This window comes from Amia ocellicauda, unplaced genomic scaffold (genome assembly GCF_036373705.1).
Source record: "Amia ocellicauda isolate fAmiCal2 unplaced genomic scaffold, fAmiCal2.hap1 HAP1_SCAFFOLD_151, whole genome shotgun sequence".
NCBI classification, from domain to species: Eukaryota; Metazoa; Chordata; class Actinopteri; order Amiiformes; family Amiidae; genus Amia; species Amia ocellicauda.
Window position 1 is genome coordinate 115,048 of NW_027102714.1, and position 9,487 is coordinate 124,534.

At 41.9% G+C, this 9,487-nt stretch overlaps 1 non-coding gene across 1 annotated transcript; it reads right to left on the bottom strand.

Moving 5' to 3' along the window:
- Positions 1–8,870: 8,870 nt before the first annotated feature.
- On the bottom strand, positions 8,871–8,942 carry trnag-ucc (transfer RNA glycine (anticodon UCC)). The gene has a single exon. It is a non-coding gene; the product is annotated as a tRNA-Gly (tRNA).
- Positions 8,943–9,487: the final 545 nt, after the last annotated feature.

The following is a 9,487-nucleotide window of genomic DNA, read 5'->3' on the forward strand; positions in this document are numbered from 1 at the left end:
CTTAAACTTCAGTTAACACAGGACGTCAAGGAAAAATATTGGGAACTATGGTGATGTTTTGCTAGTGACCATTTAGGTTAATGAATGGGCAACTGAAGCATTGACGTGATGAAGAAGTTAAACAGAATGCTAAAGAGATAGTGACAGTGAGCATGACACAGAACACATGGCATGACGTGAATACCAAGTTAAACTTAAAGCAGAAATTACAGAAAGAAAGAAAAAAAAACGGATACTGCACATGTGTTTGGTCTTTCCTATATCTTTAATATGATATCTCAGTAGTTTAAATTTGATACAGAAATTATTCTGGAATCCCATGAAATGGAAAATACAGTGAATATAAAACTATATTTGCTGTATTTATAACAAATATATTCCGCTTATACACTCACCTAAAGGATTATTAGGAACACCATACTAATACTGTGTTTTACCCCCTTTCGCCTTCAGAACTGCCTTAATTCTACGTGGCATTGATTCAACAAGGTGCTGAAAGCATTCTTTAGAAATGTTGGCCCATATTGATAGGATAGCATCTTGCAGTTGATCGAGATTTGTGGGATGCACATCCAGGGCACGAAGCTCCCGTTCCACCACATCCCAAAGATGCTCAATTGGGTCGAGATCTGGTGACTGTGGGGGCCAGTTTAGTACAGTGAACTCATTGTCATGTTCAAGAAACCAATTTGAAATGATTCGACCTTTGTGACATGGTGCATTATCCTGCTGGAAGTAGCCATCAGAGGATGGGTACATGGTGGTCATAAAGGGATGGACATGCTCAGAAACAATGCTCAGGTAGGCCGTGGCATTTAAACGATGCCCAATTGGCACTAAGGGGCCTAAAGTGTGCCAAGAAAACATCCCCCACACCATTACACCACCACCACCAGCCTGCACAGTGGTAACAAGGCATGATGGATCCATGTTCTCATTCTGTTTACGCCAAATTCTGACTCTACCATCTGAATGTCTCAACAGAAATCGAGACTCATCAGACCAGGCAACATTTTTCCAGTCTTCAACTGTCCAATTTTGGTGAGCTTGTGCAAATTGTAGCCTCTTTTTCCTATCTGTAGTGGAGATGAGTGGTACCCGGTGGGGTCTTCTGCTGTTGTAGCCCATCCGCCTCAAGGTTGTACGTGTTGTGGCTTCACAAATGCCTTGCTGCATACCTCGGTTGTAACGAGTGTTTATTTCAGTCAAAGTTGCTCTTCTATCAGCTTGAATCAGTCGGCCCATTCTCCTCTGACCTCTAGCATCAACAAGGCATTTTCGCCCACAGGACTGCTGCATACTGGATGTTTTTCCCTTTTCACACCATTTTTTGTAAACCCTAGAAATGGTTGTGCGTGAAAATCCCAGTAACTGAGCAGATTGTGAAATACTCAGACCGGCCCGTCTGGCACCAACAACCATGCCACGCTCAAAATTGCTTAAATCACCTTTCTTTCCCATTCAGACATCCAGTTTGGAGTTCAGGAGATTGTCTTGACCAGGACCACACCCCTAAATGCATTGAAGCAACTGCCATGTGATTGGTTGGTTAGATAATTGCATTAATGAGAAATTGAACAGGTGTATCTAATAATCCTTTAGGTGAGTGTATTTGCCTTTACTAATATTGTATTTTATTTTACAATAGGTTTAATATAATAAGGTCCAAATAATAAATGTACATATTTGCACATGCTTGCTTTTGGTGAACAGGTAGAATTGGCCATTGTCTGAAAAAACATGCACTCACCTAGTTATTCACAGTTTAAACAGCGCCAGTGAATATTGGGTTTTAATGTTACAAGAGTGACGATGAAGTTATTGCGTTTAGTTGCTTTAAATAACTACAGTGGTTTGTGGATAACAGGAATATGTGCACATACAGAAAAGTTAAAAGTAACGCTGGGTAAGTACATAATCAAATCAAGTTTCACGAAAGATGATATGCTTCAGATACAACTTAATAGTAAAAATGCATTATGGTAAAGAGTTAATAGCTTTGTTGATAACCTCAACGTATGCTAATCAGTCTCTGTTTCGTGTTTATTATCATAATAATTGTAATTATTATTAGTAGTAGTAGTATTCTACAATAAAACTTGCATAAGTTCGAATTGTGCCGATATGTTTTCTGTACAAGGAGAAGTATATATATTATTAAGTTACACAAGCATTGTAAAGAAACCAACAACATATTGGCACCTGGGTGTGTTCTTCCTACTTGGATAAGTAGGTTAGCCGGCTAAGTTTCAGGATAACTTGGCATTAACTCGGGATTTTCCATTCTCCGTAGCGAGTTTAAAGTTCAGCCAGCTATGTTTCCAGAGCAGCATGTCCAGCATCTCAAACCTGCTCCCTGTCAGGTTAACTTGAAGTTAGATGGCTAACAATCTGACTGTATTTCATCTGCCCAGTTAAATGACAGCTGACTGTGTCCCCCAACAATGACGGCGCCGTTCCTAACAGATCCAGTAGTGATCCAGACCCAGTAGCTTTTCTGCGAGGAATAATTCATAGAGATTATAGATTTAAATTATACAGATTATTTATTTGAGCGTTACAGGTTCGGTCGGAAAGGAATGATTTACGTAGCCGATTAATTAGGACCGCACATCAGTCATTCCGCCCTGGGCCGGCCCTGACCAATTTGATGCCCTAGGCAAGATTTTAGCTGGTCCCCTTGCATCGCAGCCAATTCCACCACCGATCATTGTGTTCATACACTTACACAGAAACTGCATAGCTTCATGTCTTAGATTTTCTTTATTTTTGAAACAAGAAAAAAACACACAAAATAAAAACAGTATGCAAGAAACAAGTGAAAAAACGAATTATGAATACAATATAAATAAGTATTGCACGAAAAAACTATATTACCGACACCATAGTGCAAGATGCATAATGTAGCAGTGTTCTACAGCCTTACCGCCTTGCCTTTCTTGCAGCAAACAAGTGACATAAAACGAATTATAAATAAGTGGATGTTTCCTGCAGCACACTTGAAAGAAAAGGTATATTTCTCAGAATTATGTTATAGGTAATGGAGGTTGATGAAAGAGTTAAATAGCTGATCGATCAAAAGGTGTGATCGTTGTGGGGCATCGGTAAGAATGCACAATTCTCATTCATTCCAAACAGTGTCCCTTTACTGCATCACTAGCAATGGGCGTTAGCCTATTTTGGTATTTGTTTTGTGTGTTTTTTATTGCTTTTTGTTTTGTTTTATTAATTCACTTTAAACCTCTTATATTATCACATTATTCCCATTAAAATCACGTTTGTTTACTTTGAATGTCCCGCTTCACTTCACGGAAATGCACGAGTTTTATTTACGATTGATTGATTTAAATATACACATGGCTAATCACGCATTCATGAGAGTACCCGCTTATTCGCCAGGTTCTACGAAATTCAATAATTGACCATGAGGAGCACCTGTTAGGCTGGAGATAAAATGCTCCCGGGGTGGAGCTGGGGGGGACGGGATTGCAGAGCAACGGGAACGAAACGTGGAGCCAAAGGCGAACGAAGGACTTGATGGACAAGTAACGGAAAGGGCTAAGAGACCCAGAGGAGAGCTGAGGCGACCTCTGCAACGCTAGCGAGAGTATCCAGAGAAGGGATAGCGTACTGGCTTTTTGAACTACAGTAGTGTTTCAAAGGATAACAACGAGCAACCTGTTTTTTTTTTTTTTCAACTCGGCCATTGTTTTCTTGGACTGTACATGGACATTGTAATTTCTTTGTATTGCCAAACCCGGACCAGAGCAGAAGCTGAATTTTTGTCGGAGCCCCTCATTACTTTTTACTAGGACACGTGGACTATTGCCTGCCCCATTCCAGCTCCTGGTGCTGCCGGAGGAGACCAACAGAACCCTCCACGAATGCATTTTTTAGTTTGAACTTTTTTGTCTTTTTAACATAAAGAGGAAGTCTGATGGATTTTATATTAGAGATTTGTAATCCAGTTAATTGTATACCTGTCTTGTGTGGTCTGTGGTGTGCTCCTGGCTTGAGATTCCCCAATTTAAATAACCTAAATCGAAGGGAGAATTGAGAGGTAGTAAATGCAAAATGGGCATATTTGGGCAATCGACAACCTCCCAATGGGTCCTAGCGGCTGTAGACAACCGCTAGGTGGTGTAGTCGTGCTTCCATAAGTTTTACCCCCCAGTGGTACTGTATAACTTCCACTCTGTGACACATCCTAGATTTTAATAGCGACAAGATGTGAAGTCATAGTGAAGAGCTTGGGAAGGTGCGGTCACGCCTGCTTCATCAATGACGGGAGCTTTGGGGAGACGGGAGGCAGTCACATTACCTTCCTGAGAGCAGTAACTGCCGAACCAACACACATTACTTGTGTGTGCCAAATACTTCTGTTTTATTAGTACCTAATTTTTCAGCACCAGTATTTAACTTTTCAGATTGTTGGAAAAAAACTGTACAGGTATTCCCTGCTAACACACAACATTGCCAATAACATTGTAGCAATATAATTTATATTGCTACAGCATTGAGGCAATGTGCTAGCAGGGTTGTTGTACTTTGGAATCGGTTCATGCTTCACGATTGGTTAATTGCCTATTTTTTTTTTTGCCTTCATAAACAATTCGTGTATCGACTTTGCTCCCTTTTTCTTGGGATTGTGCGTCTTGTAGGCAGTCCATAGGTTGTCCCTATATTAATTTATTCATGAAATTCCAACCGAAATAGCGACAGTTCTACAGCTATTTCAAACCAGAAGTTTGAATCGCTCCTGATTTCAGGAAAAGGTGTAAATAAAGAACTGTCTCGTTCTGTCCGTCCCTCCCCTCCTCAGCCTTGGACCTCTTCTGTTCTCTGCTCAACCAGTCTGCGCACCACTGAGCACAAGTGGAAGAGATCCAAACTCCCAGCTACCCTCGCACTCTACCACTCTCTACTGCCCACATTCCCCTCCTCGCTCACCTCAGTCTTACTTCCAGTCATTCTTTGAATCCACTGTCCACAACCCCCGCAAGCTTTACTCCACCTTCTCTCTCTTCTCCCCCCTCCTCCCTCATCTCATCTCACCTCATCATTTTGCCTCATTCTTCTACAAGATCACAGACATCCACAAGCTCTTCAACAGTCTCCTCTCCACTCCCACCCTGCCCAAGTCTCCCACCGATCAAGCTTCCATTTCTTCATTCTCTCCTCTCTCAGACTCTGAACTTTCCTCTCTCCTCCTAGGTCACAAACCCATAATATGTCCCCTGGACCCTCTCTCTACTCGCCTCCTGCAAGCGTCTGCTCCATTTCAACTCCCCTTCTTCTCCTCCCTCCTCAACTCCTCACTCCTCTCTGGCTGTTTCCCCTCTTGCATTTAAACAAGCTGCGGTCATCCCACTCCTCAAGAAACCTACCCTTGACCCCACCTCTCCTCAGAGGCACCTGTCTCTGCCCTGTCGCCCTACTCCCCTTCCTCTCAAAGACCCTCGAGCGTGCGGTCCACTGTCAGCTCTCTGCATTCCTTTCCCATCTCTCACTTCTTGATCCTCTGCAATCCGCCTTCCAAACACCGCTCACACCACTGAGACTGCTGTCCTGGCAGTCACTGACTCCCTCAACTGTGCTCGGGCAGCCTCCCTCTCCTCAATCCTCATCCTCCTTGGTCTCTCCGCAACATTTGACACCGTCGATCACTCCATCCTCCTCTCCTGCCTCGCTGACCTTGGAATCTCTGGGACTGCTCTCACTTGTTTCTCCTCCTACCTCAACGACCGGACCTATCAAGTGGCGAGCTTCCTCATCCACCCCTCAACCTCTCCTCACAGGCATAACCCCCGGGTTTAGCTATCCTCCCGATGGGTCACACTTCGGTAACTACCTTTTTTACTTTCATGGGGCCCTGAAATCCTCGCTGCGCCCCTGGTCATGAAAGCTGTAATGTCTGGTATCAAAATACATTACTGGCTTTCGGCTTACACACGTCATTTCAACCCACTTGCTCAAGCAGACCGAGTAAACGTTTACTCGAGGTATACGGTCACACAGAAGGAGCATCCCAAGAACACCAGTAAATGGCGTAGAAATTTTGAAAACACGCACAATTTTCCACGATCTAAGCCCACAGTTTACGTGCAAATTCTAATGTCTGAGATGATGGTATCCATGTAACATTCCGGAAATGGACGCATTTTAAAAGTGCAAGGTAACGGTCTGGTCCATTTATTGTGGGTTTCAAGGTAAAGTACATTGCTGATGGACGTTTCATGGTTAATGCAGATCAGTGGTTTCCTTTATCATTATGCTCTCTAAATTGTTGTGGGTCTGTTGTACACTGTTCAGTTTTGTACATCGTGTTTTAATCCTAACTTGATAAAACACTTCGATTCATGGCTTTGTAGCCCCACCAGTGACGTAAAAAACCACTCTGTAAGATCATTAAAACAAAGTATTAAACAAGGCGCAATGCACAAGACAGTCCTTTGCCCTGTGCAGGGCTGCGGGTAAACAACTCGTCTCTAGTGCAATAAACTAAGACCATGTAAACCCGAGAGGGAGAGGGGCATTTAATCTGTGACTCGAGCATATTGTCTCCAGTGAGGTCAATACACGCGTCAGGGATATGTATGCTAAATGTAATGTAAATATGATGGATATAATGTATATTGTGGTGGAGTTTATAAAGATAATGTCAGGGGAACTTTAGTGATGTTCTGTGTTTTCTAAATTCCAAGCAGTGGGACTTTAAGTCATAACTTTGTGAGGAATTTACATGTCTTTATAAATTATATATCATTATAAAGTAATAATCCAGCTCACTTTGCTAGCTAGCCTACTGCCAGTTGCCATCCAAATGATGATAATGATCAGCTAGTAGTTAAGTACTGCAGTAGTTTGCCAGTTGTCAGCTAATGATTTTTGATAGTATTGTATTATTTAAATTCAGTTTTTTGTGCACTACAGTATTTTCAATATTGAGTATTTTTGGTGTGGATGTTATTTTACCTAAACAGTTTATTAGTTATTGCTCTGATTTCAATATGCATAGTGCACTATTTACATTTGTATTGATTATTACATCAATTTCTTCAACAAGTACAGTGTATGTTAAAGTGCAATACATGTTCTGTGATGTGCATTATTTAAATGTTTGTGTTTATTTTAGTTTTAACTAAACATTCTCTATACGCCATAAACATGGGCACCACTAAAATGTTTTTCATCGAGAGGGGGGATGGTTCTGGGGCTACTATCAAATCTCGCATATGGCCCCCAAATGGCTAGGGCCGGCTCTGGACATCACACATTACATAGGATGGGACTGACGTTGGATGCGACTTTTCGTGACTTAAATCAAGTAACAAGTTACTAGTACACACATAGCCTCTAAGTGTACTGAGTAATGATACTCTCTCTTTCGTTCATTCGTTCCTTAGTATAATTACCTTTAGTAGTAGTAGTACTGGCCACTACTCGGAAGGTAGCGATGCGCACCAGCTTTCTCATAGTTTTGTGTTTTAGATAATGGTTCAATACGGACTCAATCCCCTTTCATGGACATGGCAGGGAACTTGCAGTTAGAACTAAGGAGTCTAATAAGACTTGGTGGTACGCAGAACTGAAGTGCCAAGTGACAGGCTATCACTTTCATTGCACACCGCATTGTCTTCTCGCAGGGAGCGAATTGGGGAAATGTTGGATTTACGGCATCATGTAGAAAGACTGAATGGTTTAGTTACAGAAAAAGATAAAAAAAAGATAGTGACCTTTCTTACTAGCTGAACTAACCTGCATAAAATTAAGAAGATACAGACATTTTCATGCAATTATTTCAAGTTACAGTCTGCTGCTCAGACACAGTTTGGCGCACAGATGCAACTATCATCAACTCAATTATAAACATATATCTAGAGAGACAGAGAGACAGACATGGACTACATATCGTGCACATTGTATGAAATCATGCTGGTATATGTAGGCTTGTAGATGATTGTTAAGAGGCCTATTTGGAAACATACGAAATGAGATATTACCATAATGAAGTCATGATACATGAAGGAAATGTTTTTCATGTTGGCAAAAGTACCCTGTCAAAATGAAAATGAATGAGAGAAGACTAAAACAAAGGGCTCGTCCGGGATTTGAACCCTTTGAATCATACCCCTAGACCAACGAGCCACATAGCACAGGTTTCTGTGAAAACTAGTTAACATCGGTGCCACGTAGAGAGTTGTGCGCTCCTCTATTTGAACACTTTCTCCTTCAAACATTGCATGAGTGTCTGACTGCCGCCATCTAGCGGTGCTGACTGACCGATGGCTCGGGTATCTTGGATGTTGTTAAATGACATAACTGTCCGCCCAAGACACTGATGACCAAGGGTCATAGTTTTCCCTTGTAATAATAACAACAATAGTAATTGGAGTGAATGGAAGTGGCATTTCTATTTCTCCTTACTTTAGCCGTCATCGTCGCCAACATTGTTGTTGGTGAGCATGGAGAGGAGTGTATTAGCTTTTAAAGTATATTCAAGCAATGAACACGTCAAATAAATGTAATACCGAATACTTTTGCACGCAAGTGCACATGTATGTTACAGCGCTTCTGGGAGCACGGCCCACGTCAAGCAAGAGGGCGCAGTAAAGGTCTGCGAGTCAAGTGTGATGTGGGTATCCTGCAGCAGGCAGAGGAACCTTTGTTTTTCTACAGACGAAGCTGGTGCTGTGGGATACTAGTGTAAGGCCATTTATTCGTCATCTGTTCATGCGCAACGGTTCACCAGAAGTGTGTTAGTGAAAACAGCGGTAAGTGCAGGCTTAGTAGGGTCGCAATAGCTTGAATGGTGTCGAACTCCCCCGAAGCATCACAAGTGTGATGGCGGAAGCCTAGAAAGAAAACGTTGCGTTGGCCGGGAATCGAACCCGGGTCAACTGCTTGGAAGGCAGCTATGCTCACCACTATACCACCAACGCCCGGAAAGTCTCTCATTCCATGACTTTTGATGCATTTCAGATCATTCATCTGACTAGATACATGCGAATAATCACAGCCTACAGTGTAAAGCTTCTGATTGAGTGTGCTAAGTAACTTGCTAAATTCACTAACAAACAGTCGCTGCTCTTACTACAAAACAGGTGCAAGATATATCATTCTTAGCTAAACAAACCACGTAAACAATCAATGTAACTCTTAACTAAACTAGGAAACGCGAGAGAAAAAGGCGATACTTAGCTGCGGCGACTTGAGCGACTTCTCAGCTGGCTTGCCCGAGTGTCCAGATGCATATGTGGAAATACTTCTATACAAACCATGAACATAGATTCTCGATAGATGAATACTGTTTATTTAAAGGTCAGTTTTTATTTAGCGCATAGTTTATTGAATTTACCCCCCGAGGTGGAACACGGACAAACAAAAATCAAACCTGCTCAGTGTCAGGTTAACTTGAAGTTAGATGGCTAAATAAATTATACAGATTATTTATTTGAGCGTTACAGGTTCGGTCGGAAAGGAATGA